The sequence below is a fragment of the Parasteatoda tepidariorum genome, chromosome 7 (genome assembly GCF_982258835.1).
Source record: "Parasteatoda tepidariorum strain Cologne lab strain chromosome 7, Ptep-v5.0, whole genome shotgun sequence".
Lineage (NCBI taxonomy): Eukaryota > Metazoa > Arthropoda > Arachnida > Araneae > Theridiidae > Parasteatoda > Parasteatoda tepidariorum.
Window position 1 is genome coordinate 22494437 of NC_141761.1, and position 13436 is coordinate 22507872.

The 13436-nt window shown below is 29.2% G+C and overlaps 1 protein-coding gene across 3 annotated transcripts in view; it reads right to left on the reverse strand.

Moving 5' to 3' along the window:
• The window catches only part of LOC107454550 (Exchange factor for Arf 6), a 104390-nt gene that overhangs the window by 69740 nt on the left and 21214 nt on the right, over nt 1-13436 (reverse strand). The window contains exon 2 of one of the 3 annotated variants that reach the window (XM_071183713.2): nt 4455-4537. The exons of the other annotated variants lie outside the window; for them this stretch is intronic. The gene's annotated coding sequence lies outside the window, so the exon portion shown is untranslated. The remainder of the gene's footprint in view (nt 1-4454; nt 4538-13436) is intronic. 3 annotated transcript variants of the gene reach the window in all.

Sequence of the window (13436 nt, forward strand, 5' to 3'; positions counted from 1 at the left end):
TTAAACTAGGCTTAATATTAATTCTCACGAAAAGCTGGGGGGGGGGAATATTTATTTAGAAAAATAAGTATGAACAATACATAATAGCAGTGTTCCTGTCCATTACGGATCACCCACACTTGTTTCTTGTTTCGTTGTAACTTTTGTTTATAGGCACGAATTAATTTTTACTTTTTTAATAATTGAAATTGTTCCATGTCACACACTCCACATCCTTAAACATTTGCTTTATTATTCTATTAGGATCTCTCGATAAATGTGTGGAATTTCGCTCAATTATTATTCTTTAATGAAATAATATTTAAAATTATCAAAATTTATTTTCATAACAATCTTTCAAAGTTACTTACCGTAGTTTTATAATTTTGGTTACCAAATAAGCTTTCTATGTTGAATACAACTTTCAGGAATGTGTGCACGAAAGTAGCGCTTAATCATTCATTTGTTAATCTTAAGATAATTAAGTTAATCTTAAGATAGGCTTGAGCAATTTCTTCGACAAAACTTCATCACAAAATGTCCACTGCACCTTCGCAATCATTGTTACTTGCGATCAAGCCTGAAAGAGGGACGGAAAAGAGAAAATACTGGTAGAAGAACTATTTCAATATTCGATAATATTGGGGAAGAGTTAATCTATTCTCAACAATAACAATTCACTGTAATGAAATTTTTCACGGCGATGAAGCAATTCGATATAAAAATTGTATCCGTTAAAAACAATTGGTAGTTATGGATTTTTATTATTCCCGAAAAAAAAACTAAAAAATAAAATGTATTAGTTACCAGTTTTTAATCTTTTCCGTCTCGATATATATGGGCTTTCAGCCCTGCTTGGGATGTGGCGGCTCAGGGGATAGATCATTCGCCTGCCATTTGGGAGATCCAGTTCGAATCCCAGCGGTGGCTGATTGATACGAATTCTGCTCCCGGCTTGCACCGACCACTGTGCTAACTTAAAATGTCCTTAATGGTAGACGGATCATGGGTTAGAATTTCCTCGCCGTCGGACTAACCCAGAGAAAATTTTGGGGTTTTCCTTTCCATGTAACACAAATGGGGGTTTCTTTTATCAAAAAGTTCTCTGCAAAGGCTAGTTTGTTCCAACGCTTCATGCAGAAGTTCCCTTGTTTCTAGGTTGGGTTGAAATTTACAAAGCTATGGAGTTGAACATTAAAAGTCGTAAACTCAGAACTAGATCGACTGTTCAACGCTGGTTTTAAAATAATAAAAATAATATTGTTACTTATTTTGTTTATACTTTTTTCTTTAAATATTTTTAACATGATGCAGTTTTATAAAAGTGGAATATTTTCACCACATTCTAATTTCATATTATAATAAGAAATGCAATCAATATGCAAGCATACTATGTGTTATCCCTATAACTACTTTAAAAGCTGTTAACTTCATTAATGATTCTCTAAGTTCAACTCATTGTAAGCAATGACAGACACAATATAAAAAGAAAAAGATTAAGTTAGCAATTAAAAAAACATGCATTTTCAAATTAGCGTTGCAGTCCAATCAATGGCCAACAACTTACCACAAAACCTTCACTCGATATTCAGGTTTCATCCTAAAAGCAAATAAAATTAAGTGTTGAACATCCAACATTCTAAGCAGGGGACAAGTAACAAACGACTTTAAGGATGCTTTAATTTTCAAGCAAAGTGCAGAAGCCCATGATATGGCAACCCATTAGGGCGGCAATGTCGGGAGAAAAGCAAGTATTTTAATCTTCAGAACTAACTGTTTCGACTGAGGACGTCCATTAAAAGACGTCACCAAGGTTAGAAATACTTTGAATCTAAGTGATTGGCTAGTGGCAATTACTGAAGGGATTACTTGGATGTTGAAAGTAATGACACAATAAAGTATATTTAAAAACAAAAAGAACTGCAATTTTCTTTTTACTTTGAATAGTTACAGATAAAGGAATATTATAAGATCTACAATAAATACCATGCAGACATAATTTAAAATTTAATTTTCAGAGTAAAAGAAATATTTTGAGGATGATTTTGAAATTAATCATGAAGTGAACTAAGAGTTCCTTAAGTTTCAGGTGAGAAAAAAAAAGGGCTTTAATCCATAATACTTAGTAACTGAAGGTCGGTAAAAGTAACCACCAAAAATAAAAATTTGCAGGCATGACTTTGGAATATATCATCCAGGATAATATAATCATATAATCTTAGGGGTCTGTCCAGAAATTTTGTGAAAGGTCCGTTTTTGTAAAATTGTGAAAACAATTACTCGTAATTTGTAAATATAAAATAAACGTTAAGTCACATTCTTTCAACCAGGGTCCGGCTTTTGTGAATTTGTGCAAATAGGGTCCAGTTTTTGCAAAAACCTTTTTCAATGAGTTTTTAAATTTTAAAGAGATATAAGATTATGCTCAACACTGTAAAATTATAATTTTAAAAAAATAAATTTTAAAAATAAACAGCAATTGCAGATACTAAATTAGAGAAGCAACATACAAATACTTGGTATTTAGCTTATACTGCTGAACGCAGAATATTATTTTGGGACGAATAAAGGAAGAAACATCGGCCGAAGACAAAACTTAGTTCGTTTACATCTGTCTTTCTTTCCCCCCACCCCCTGGGAAGAATTTATTCGATTAACAAAACAATAATGAAGATAAACAAATTTGCAAAGGATCCGATTAAAAGATAAATTATTTTGTGAAGGGTCCGTTTTTAAGTTAAAATATTTTGTGAAGGGTCCGTTTTTATGAAAAGATATTTTGTGAAGGGTCCGTTTACGGACCCCAATTTCTTCTAAACAGACCTCGGAATCTAATCCATTAAGGCCACATAATCGCAATCGGGTTCTTTTAAGCCTATATGGAACATTGTAAAGGTATTCCAAAATTAACTATAAATGTGATGGTTAAAATTTAATGGTAAAAATTAAAGATTAAGAGAAAGAAATAGAAATCAGTATAAAGAAATGAACACTTATGGGCGTTTGTAAATAATTTCCGATTAATAAAAAATTTCGAAAATAAAAATTCAGTAGCAGTTGCAAAACACATTGTCCATTAAATGCATTTGTTATGCAAACACATTAAATATCAAATGATTTTTTTTTGTATAAATTTGGTTAATAGGTTAAATGTAAAAACTAAAACTTACATATTTTATTAATTTAATATTTTCTGAAAACAATTTTTTTCAGAAATTCATCAATAAAACAATCGTTACATGCCATCGTTAAAGAAAATTTGCATTGACCAATAAAACGTATGAATAGTAACAAAACATTCTAGTGATTTCAGCATAACCTAATCAAGTAGGGAAAAAAAACTATTTTAAGTAACATTTAAAAAATAAAAATTTACATTTTACTCTAAGTCAGAGCTAAAACGTTTCGTTTGAATGAGTATTTTTAAACATAAAGTTTAGATGAACTGAGCTTATTCATATTTTAAGAAATGAGCGAAACAGTTTTGCTCAATGCATAAATATGGATATTCTAAATGGAACACATAATTTTTAAAGGGAAATCGAAGTTTTCAAATATGAACTGCACAATTTCGAAGTCTAGTGAAAGGATTTATTTTCTTTATATTTGTTCGAAATGCTTATGTGTAAAACAATGGTTTAGGTATTTGGTTCAATTAAATTTAAAATAAAATAAGATTTTATAGTTTTAAATCCTGTTAATCGATATGCTACCGGATAAGTATAAATTACTGGTTTTACGTTTGGATCAATCGTTTCAACAAAGCAAGAGTTCAATTAGGGAATTTTCCAATACACGGAAAATATTGTAAGCATAATAAGACCTTTTTATTTATTTATTTATTTGGAATCTTGCATAAACATATTCTACAAGCAAACATTCAATAAGTAATCATTGACTAAAACGGTAATTTGTAATGCAAGGGTTTAATAGTAGGGAACTGGGTGACTAATTGGGCTTCAACAGTTTTTGCACTTTGTACAATAATATCTGACCCTCTATTGCCAGTTTGACAATAACTAAACCCACAGTAAATATTTGTGTACTTTGCTACGATTAAAGGTTAATGAACGTGCGTTTTTAACAAATTCAAGCAAATTAAGACTCAAATATGCATAAAAATCCATTCATTTTTAATAAAATCGATATTACTAAAGACAAAGTATATACGTTAATATATTATCTATGCAACTCCATGACTCTTATAAACGATCAACTCCGAATTCATGCATTTTGTTTGGCAAGCAAACAGCACTATTAACATTAAATGTCTCTGCGTTTATGTTGATCTCTTTATAATTTACTAGTTTACAAGTATAGCATTTTAGTAGAAAAAAGGAGTTAACAATTTATCAAACCCCCAAAAAAGCATTTCTTTCTTTCATACATTAGATTAACTAAACTTATTAAGCACATAATGGTACCTGAATTTAATCTGCAAATATAATTGAATAAAATGAAATTCTCATACTTACACACGTTTATTTTTGCGAAGAATAGGTAAATAAAATCCATTTAGTTCTTACAAATTGTTTACATAGCAATAATCCAGGCACATCTAATCAAAAAGAGTTCGCAATTAGAAAATGCACATGATTTAAAAACAGTGCATAGTAAATTTCTATAGTCTATTTATTTAAATATTTTGCTACAATTTTTAAATAAATAGACACGAACCGTGGTGGCTAAGAGGATATAGCACTCGCATCCCAATAAGGTTGCACGGGTACGAAACCCAGCAATTACTGGTCGACACGAATTTCGCACCCGGGTCGCTCCGACCGCAGAGCTGGCGGAAAATATCCTCAGTGGTCGATAGACCATGGGTTAGAGTACATCAGGCTAACCGTGGTAGGTTTTCCTCTCCATGTAACGCAAATGCGGGTTAGTTTCATCAAATTTCTCCCAATACTTGATCCAGGAATTCCCTTGTCTTCTGAATTGGGTTCAAAATTACAAGGCTACTGAGTTGAACATAGGTAGTCGTAAACTCAACATTGGGCGAGCTGTTCAACGACGATTATAAAATAAAATATACAGGCACTGATTACGCACAAAATAATTGCATCATGCCAAACCCAATTGGGAAGAAGAAACAAAGATAACTCAAACACAGCATAAAAAGAAAGATCTTACATATCAGTAACATTCTTTCCAACACGCGAATGTTTCCACCCACTCTTCATGACCATTCCAAACTAATAAGCACGACAGGAGTAAACTCATCAATCCACCTTACAACAAAACGTCTCCATTAAACACGCACTCCAATTCAGATAAGAATCATTTAAAACTTTAAAATCATTACACGCAATTGAGCCAACACACACAAGCAGTTTAAATTGACTAAAGAAATAAGACTTCCGTAATATCGAAAAGCGCCAAGATGAAAGAAAATGATGCGAAAGCACGCGATCCCCTTCTCCTTAAAGTACAAACATTCTTTTTTTAACGGGAACAGAAGTTATGGGAAAATTCCAAGGCGCGACGACAAGGTACAGGAGACAAAATAATTATGAAAATTGCTTCCATAACCAAAGCAGATGGGAGATAAGTCAGTAGAGAAGACCCAGTTGCTATTTTTGGCAGTTTTGATACAGAAGGTTAATGTTACCAAGCTTAATGTATCGGTGGTGTTAAAAGAAAATGTTTGGAATGATTTTATTGCGGGAAGGTATTGTGATTAAAACGAGGAGTGTAATTTGTTGGAGGGGGATCAAGTAAGAAAGATCGCGTAATTAAGAACTTAAAAACACATAAAATGAAAGCTTTATCTTTGTTTTTGGGTAATAATTTCAACGAATTAAACGGGGAAGATTTCTTATTTATCAAAGAATTATTTTCATCGGAGGAGAATATCTTAAGAAACCTTTATCAAATATATTTAATAGTGTTAAGCTAATGGCTTCAAATTATCATTAATTGAAGGAAAAGTTTATGGTACGCTGAAAATAAGAGGAAGATAAATAAAATAAATTTTGAAATGAGTGGGGGGGGAATATTAATAGCTAAAGGAATGATATGATAACAGGAGACATTTATTTATTAGTCAGAAAATTTATAAGGAGCTTTCATCAATCTCATCTACATTTTTAGAAATTTAACTCTCGCTTTTGACGATTCAGCAATCCCTGTGCAGTATTTCTTTAATTTTGAGGATCATTTCGTCACGGAATTACGTTATTTATGACAAAACGCGAACTCTCAAATTTATGGTGAAAATGTTTCCTCAGCACGAAACCTCAGTGCATTGTGAGAGATTGTTAACTAGAATGACAAAACTAGGATAAAGACTAAACGATCAAAAATAAAGTAAAGAAACAAGCCCATTGGCTTATATAGTGCTCAAGGAGATGGCCTCGTCCTACATAGGAAGGAACCCCAGGAAGACCAAGGAAGATCCCGGGTTCAAATCCCGCTTGGGGCATTGTGTAATTTATCTCTCTGTCCTTCTAGTGTTGTTTGGGCGACGTTGATCCATCTATATGAGGGGTTTCCAACTTACATGAGGCCGGGGGCCACAATTAAAAACACAAATCAAATGGCGGGCCGCCACTTTATCAAAATTTTATGTAGGACTGTTTTATGTTTGAAGAAACATTAAATATTACTGTCAGATTTTTACCAAGTTGTATAACACAAAAGTATTGAATTGCAAATTAAAATAAGAAGTAGATTTTTCAAAATATTTAATTGTATATTAAAAAATTCGGGATACAATAGCTTTAATGTGCACCTATGTATTGCAATTAATGTGCAACAGATATCTAATTATTAAGATATAAAACTTTAAAAAGGTTGGTATTAAAACTTGCTTATTAGCACACAAAATTTGTAATGAGAAAATTGAGGTTTGCCTGCTGCAACCACCAGAGAATAGATAGTTACATTTTAAATTTACAAATGTGTGTGTAAATATTTTCGTCCAAAATAAGTGGTTTCAAAAAGTTAAATCGGAGAATTTCTTCGAGAAAATTTCTGATACACACATGCTAAATTATATTTACAAAATACAAAAAAAATGAAATAAAAAAGAGCAACATACACGATTATTTTTGTATTTGAATAAATATTTTCTTGGATATTTTCTCGTAATACTTTTAACTGGGCATATAGTCACAGAAAGTTTAATTTATTTCAGTATTTTGGAAAATTTTAACAAATTTCAAAATAAGTATATTAGTAAAAACAATCAAAAATATGCGAAAAATACATCTTTTAGAAAGTTAATTTTTATCAAATTTAGTCATTTATCTGAAAATAAACCAAACATGTAAGACATGCTTTTAAATATGAGATAGTCCACCATACGGGTGCGAAATTAAGCTAAGCCAAACTAAATAAAATGTAAATGCAAAAAACAAGTTTAAAACATGTTAACAAACATGTCACAATTTTCAGGAGGAAAGAGAACTGCAGAAAATTATAATTACAGAAATTTAAGATAACAGACAATTTAAACAAAAATATTGAGGACACACACAATATGCTTCATACCGTAGAATTAAATACATATAAAGGTAAATGCGACTAATTCATTGCGACTTTAAATAAATATCAAGAACAAATACCTGCCAAGGATTCTTGATGAGCAATTTTTTTATTAAAAAAATTACATTATTGTATTATATGAAAATTATCCTGAAAACTGCGAAATTTAAAATAAAAAAAAGTTTTTCTTAAAAATATTAGAACTATAATAATCGAATACTAGGACATCTTAAAGAACAAAATAAATCTTTAACGCTTCCTGAAAATATTCCAAAAAGGAACCGTTGTAAAGAATTGAAGTAAATAAAAACAAATAACATAACTGGGAAAAATATGAAATACTTATAATCATTAGCTGATTTAAAGTTTTTAGGAACAGTGTAAAATTATTAATTCAAGTTACTCTAGTACGATGTGATTAGCACATTCTATAATGGATGCTTTGTTTAGTAACACAGAACACGTAGACATATTAATGATTGTGAGAATAGAATGATATTAATTTTAAGCAATTTAATATTGTTAAAAGAATCATTACTCACATTCCAGAATCACGAACATGTGCATTATCAGTTTATAATAGTCGGTTGTAAAGTTGACTTAGAGTCACTTTTCAAATTTATTAAAATTTTAACACAATAAAATGAGTGTAGCCGTCACTGACTTGGGAAAGTGATATATTTCACCGACGTGATGTGATTTTAATTTTAGCTTTCTAGAAAACTTTCAAAACGTTATTGGAATGTGAGTCTTATAAGATGATGATTTTAATATACCTTTCCATCAATTAAAAACACTTTAAAATCAGATAAGTTAGTAGTTTTTTTTTTTTTTTAGGTAAAAACAATTCTGTACATTACACTCATACGTCCAAATTTTTTCCAAATTTATGCTGAAATGCAGAGGTTACAGTTGTATACCTTGGACAAATCCATAACTCAGGAGATTCTCAAACATAAAACTAAAGTCGAATCAAAGTACAAACATTTAAATCACATTAGAAGAAATCGTGTAACGTGTATTTTTTGCGTTTATTTTTTAATTTTAAAAATTATTATATTTAGTTGATGCATATAACACATAGAAATTTAACTAAAAAAATGCTTTTATATGTAAAAAGTGAAGTTTTAAAAAAAATCAAAAGACTGTACCATATAACACTTTATTACCTATAACTTTATATAGGCACTAACGCCCCTTAACCGTGTACATCATAAATGTAAATGGCTGAAACTCGTATTGGGGACATTTTACAGCGAAGCTAAATGAAGATGTTCTAAATTATTTTCTAATTTTTACGACAATGGAATTTCTGGTGATATCCCCTACTCGTAACTCTAAGTCGCCTTTACCTATTAACTGCGCAAACTCCTTGCATATAAAAAAACTAATTATTGATCATAAAAAAGTTTTAACGGTGAGTAAACAAATTTGTTTTATTAACTAAATATTATTTTAAATTCAATAAAACTAATATTACAAAAATATACTAATTTGTAATCAGGGGTCTGTTTAGAAGAAATTTGGGTCCGTAAACGGACCTTTCACGAAATATCTTTTCATAAAAACGGACCCTTCACAAAATATTTTAACTTAAAAACGGACACTTCACAAAATAATTTATCTTTTAATCGGACCCTTCACAAATTTATTTATCTTCATTATTGTTTTGTTAATCGAATAAACCCTTCCCAGAGGAGTGGGGGGAAAGAAAGAAAGATGTAAACGAACGTAAAAGATGTGAAAAGATGTAACGAAGTTTTGTCTTCAGCAGACGCTTCTTCCTTTATTCCTCCGAAATGAATATTCTGCGTTCAGCATAGGCCAAATACCAAATATTTGTATGTTGCATTTCTAATTTAGTAGCAGCAATTGCTGTTTATTTTTAAAACTTATTTTTTTAAAATTATAATTTTACAGTGTTGAGCATAATCTTGTATCTTTTTACAATTTAAAAACTCCTTGAAAAAGTTTCTTGCAATAACAGGACCCTATTCACAAAAGCAGGACCCTGGTTGGTAGAATTTGACTTAACGTTTATTTTATATTCACAAACTACGAGTAATTTTTTCACAATTTTACAAAAACGGACCTTTCACAAAATGTCTGGACAGATCCCTGGTAATAGAACATTTAACTATACTAAGAAAGACATTTTGAAAGCAAATCAATACATTTGAAAATGATTATTCAATTTAATATATTTGAAAGCACGGAATCAATTCTGAGTTGAATCAATTTTAATAACCACTAAGTGATGAAATGGCCGAATAGACAAGAAGTGGATGGAGATCGTTCGTTGATATTCTGTTTTAGTTTAAAGTATGGCAAAAATCCTTCATTAATTCATCTATATTGAATAACATTGTTTTTAACCAAGATGACAAACCATCCACGTTAAATTTTCTTAAATTCTTCAAAGAATGAATTAATTCGTATGTAAGGTTAAAAGTTAGTAAATGTCTATCATTCTAAAAAAATCATTCCTAATTCGACAATAAATAACATCAAAAATGTCATATTTGAGAGCAATTCATATTTCTTACATCGGAAGAAGTTGAATGAGATCAGCGTGAGTACGTCCACATCAGCACCCACGAAGACATGTTTAGGTTTATGCCTAATATTGGCTGATTGAAGGTATATACTGAGCAAAAATAAATATTAAAATAGGTAAAAAAGAATCGTATAATTTATTACATATTGTAACCTTTTATAGAAATCTTAAAAATAAAGTATGTTAATAAAAGAGTAAAGAAAAATATTGAATGTTACTTTTGCACCATGAAAAATCTTCTTTTACTATCTAAAAATTTTCTTTTCTCTATTAAAGTATTCACAGTCTGATTTCGCAACTGCAGAAGGAAGTGTAAAAAGTGTAAACCCAAAGTTATCAATCTACGATACATCACAAATGGAATTTGACTAATAAATAAAAAAGTTATTACTCTCATTCCACGTCCCACTCCTGCATGTCAGGAAGAAAAAAAATCAGGATAATGATAATACTAAAAACCTTAGAACATCCCTTTTAAAGATTTTTACATAGATTTATGAAGACAAGAACTATTTATAACTCATGTCCAGTATTGACCATCGAGAAAAAAAAATCAAAACATTGAAAAGAATTTCTTTAGTTATATCTTACTTCTAGCAGACATTCTCTTGAGAGAAACACCAGTTTGAATATCCATCATCCTTTCAAGACTGGTATCATAAAAAAAAGAAAATATATATATTCTTGAACTAACCTTATTTCTGTTTGTTGCACAGTTAGCAATGGCCGGACGTCATCATAAATCAAACGCACTCTGTAAAAGTTAGAGATTGAACTTCTTTTTTTCTCGAGATGCCTCCAAGATAAAAATTTCGCTCTTTTTTATATACAGATTCAAATATTGAGAAGAAAAAATATATCGGCTTGTTTATCTTTATAGTGCTCATTCCTGGTGGTAAAAACAGTGAGATGTGTAGCACTATTTTCAGGGGTCTGTCCAAACATTTTGTGAAAGGTCCGTTTTTGTAAAATTGTGAAAAAATTACTCGTAATTTGTGAATATAAAATAAACGTTAAGTCACATTCTTTCAACCAGGCTCCTGTTTTTGTGAATTTGTGCAAATAGGGTCCTGTTATTGCAAAAAACCTTTTTCAAGGAGTTTTTAAATTGTAAATAGATACTAGATTATGCTCAGCACTGTAAAATTATAATTTTAAAAAAATTAAATTTTCAAAAGTAAACAGCAATTGCTGCTAAACTAGAGATGCAACATACAAATATTAGGTATTTAGCCTTTACTGCTGAATGCAGAATATTATTTCAGACGAATAAAAGAAGAAGCGTCTGCCGAAGACAGAACTTAGTTCGTTTACATCTGTCTTTCTTTTCTTCACCCCCTGGGAAGGGTTTATTCGATTAACAAAACAATAATGAAGATAAACAAATTTGTGAAGGGTCCGATTAAAATATAAATTATTTTGTGAAGGGTTCGTTTTTAAGTTAAAATATTTTATGAAGGGTCCGTTTTTATGAAAAGATATTTTGTGAAGGGTCCGTTTTTATGAAAAGATATTTTGTGAAGGGTCCGTTAACGGACGAAAATTTCTTCTAAGCTGATCCCTGATTTTGATACAATTATTCGAAACTCACTTTTTTAAAAATAAAACATCAATACATTATTTCGCTCGTAAAATTTGAATGATTAAATTATATGACACATGAACCGAACGTGGTTAAATTAAATACCAATACGTTTTTAATGTAACGAAATCAAATGGTGTTATAAATTAAGACTGATGGGAAAATAAAAGAGAAATACAAACTAAATAAATACTCGCTAAAAAAACTAAATCTTAAAGAAGCAAATCTTTATCCAAAACTTTAAGAAATAACAATAAAGTAATTAACTAACTGAAATAAATAAAAATAAGCAAGAGGTATTTTCAAATTACGAGAAAATATTTAAAATCAAAGCAAAAATTTTTAAATAAACACAAATAAAAAAAGATGAAAGTAAAAAACTTTAAAGTAATATTATGTATCAATATTATTTATTTATTGATGAAAATTTAAAAAAGGAAAAAACGCTTAGAGTAACAATTAGATAAGGAATAATTTTTTTAGGTTTAACACTACCTCAAATAAACTAATGCAAAATATTCCTACTGGAAACAATAACGAAACAAACATCAAAAAACAAAAAATAAATAATATTTTTCATAACTTAATTAAACAAATATGAGTATCTTTTGTTTTAGAAAAGTTACGCCTTGTATTTTTTGTCGAAACTAATTTATTTCTGAACACGTTAACTTAATTATAAAAGTTTTCAAACTATTAAATAATGTATATCTCATTAAACAATTCATTTTTAGTACAAAATTTAAATCAGGGTTGGGTTTTTGACGTCAAAAAGTGGTTTTTGACATGACAAGGGTATAATACTGGTTTAAACCGTCAAAAACCCGTCAAAAATGTCAAAAACTGAAGTTTGCCAAGAAAATATATAAACTTCAAAACTACCAACAGTTGCCATGCATTAGATTGAAATTTAATTATACTATAGGTAATCAGCAGGTTTTAAAATATTTTTTAATTAAAATTAAGGTAAAATAACAGATTTAAAATCTCAGAAATTTATATTCAAATGCATGTGCAGAAAAATTTTGCACAAAAATTTTTTAAATATTTATATTTAAAAAAAAAATTTTTTTTTGATACTTAAGAAAATTAAAAGTTTATTACTATGCATTTTTGACATATAAGGAACATATAACTAATATTTATAAGGAACTTACAAGTTATGTTGTATAAATACAAACTTGATACAAGTGTATAAATTTTTTTTTTTAATGTTATACCGAATATCTTTATTATCCAGTATGTTAATTTGAATTTAAAAGTAGTTATATTTATGAATAATGATAAATATAATTCATATTGTTTATTATATTTATTTATAATTATTACACTTATCATTTTAAAACAATTTTTATCTCTTAATTTTTTTTTCTCCACTTGTATTAAGAATGCAAATAATGCATATCTTGAAAGCAAGAAGTAATTATTCAACAGCTGAATATTTAGATATTCAACAAAACTATATCGTATTCAGCAAAATGAAATTCACAAGTATTTGGATAAACTAAATTTTCAGCATAGTAAATGAATAGGCTGAATATACTGTAAATCGACACTAACTACTCTGTGTATTTAACAGAAAGCACTTAAATTTGTATTGTCTTATGTTAAAAAGATTATTAAGAAGATTTAAAAGAATATTAAAAAGATTTTTCTTTAAAAGAAGATGTCTAATGTACAAAACTGCTAATGTTTATCTTTAAAAATGTCTAATTTTTAGTATAATCTATACTATACGCTAAATTTGGTTATAAATAAATTTCTTAATAATATCACTGCAGATTTTCAATAACACATGAAAATGAATACATAATATTACAAAAGATG